The sequence below is a fragment of the Rhagoletis pomonella genome, unplaced genomic scaffold (genome assembly GCF_013731165.1).
Source record: "Rhagoletis pomonella isolate Grant_MI unplaced genomic scaffold, Rhpom_1.0 Rhpom_scaffold_00009, whole genome shotgun sequence".
Lineage (NCBI taxonomy): Eukaryota > Metazoa > Arthropoda > Insecta > Diptera > Tephritidae > Rhagoletis > Rhagoletis pomonella.
The window spans coordinates 10,086,642-10,087,780 of NW_023458563.1; positions in this window are offsets into that span (position 1 = coordinate 10,086,642).

Sequence of the window (1,139 nt, forward strand, 5' to 3'; positions counted from 1 at the left end):
GATTGGGAATTAATACCATGGGTTGATAATTATAACTAAATATATTAAAGCTTCTAATATTCATCTAGGTTTTTCCAAATCGTAAATTTAGTTGAAGGGTTTGGTAAATACTAATAAACATTTTTTTGAAGCATATTTCTACAAATTCCATTCAACTTAACGTATGGTTCATAAAAGGATGTCATTAAGCTCTGCTAATACAGATAAGCTTTCTTTCAACACATGGTTTAGTCAAAGTTACCAAATCTTAGTTGAGGCAACCACGATTTGGTTTGAGATCGGAACATATTCATGCTTGTGAGCCACCCCTTAAGAATGCTGAGCACTCTCTGAGCACATGTGTGTTCACATACAGTCCCACTTATTAGCTCTGATCCAGTACCTCATGAACTTACAGGATTTTAGACGAACTTGCAGGAAAAATGTTCCCGTACTCCAAAATCTTCCAAAATCGTGTAAATGAGAGCGACTTTTGGAGAGTTGTGTAGAGAATGAAGTTGCAAGATTTTACCCGAACTTTTTCTTCTGGTAAAACCATGAAAAGTGTCGAGCAATCACGTTTTTACAGGAAAAATGTTTTTTTTGTTCCCGTACTTTTTGTTGTTACTCACTTTTTACTCTCACTTCAGAGAGTAATTTTGCTGTTTGACAGTTTTACAGGATTTTTCACGAAAAGTATTGGATCAGAGCTATTGAATTGTTCGAATGTGCTTGTATGCCGACCATCCCAGCAAACAATTTGGTAATCGTTTTGCAAATCAAGCTTAAAATAAGCTTGCTTACATAGGCTACTGCGAGCGTTTTAAACCAAGCTTAAATTAAGCTTACATGAATAAGGCTTTTGCAAGCGCTGTAAGTTCGACATTTACAAAATATTTGGTATTGTAAGTGTTTTGCGAATGTCGTTTAGATTTTGCTTGGCAATGCAACCGTTTTATAAATGTCGACTAGGTTTACTGTTATTTTTCAGCGCAATCAAACAATATATTTGTATAACTCATTCTAGTTTTGATTTCTGAAAAGTAAAGAAGTGAAAATATTGAATTTGTACTGATATAAAGTAAGCGAAAAAGTGAAGTGAAAAAGTAAGTTCGTTTTTTTGTTTTATATAATGTCGGCAGCAAAAAAAAAACCGAGAA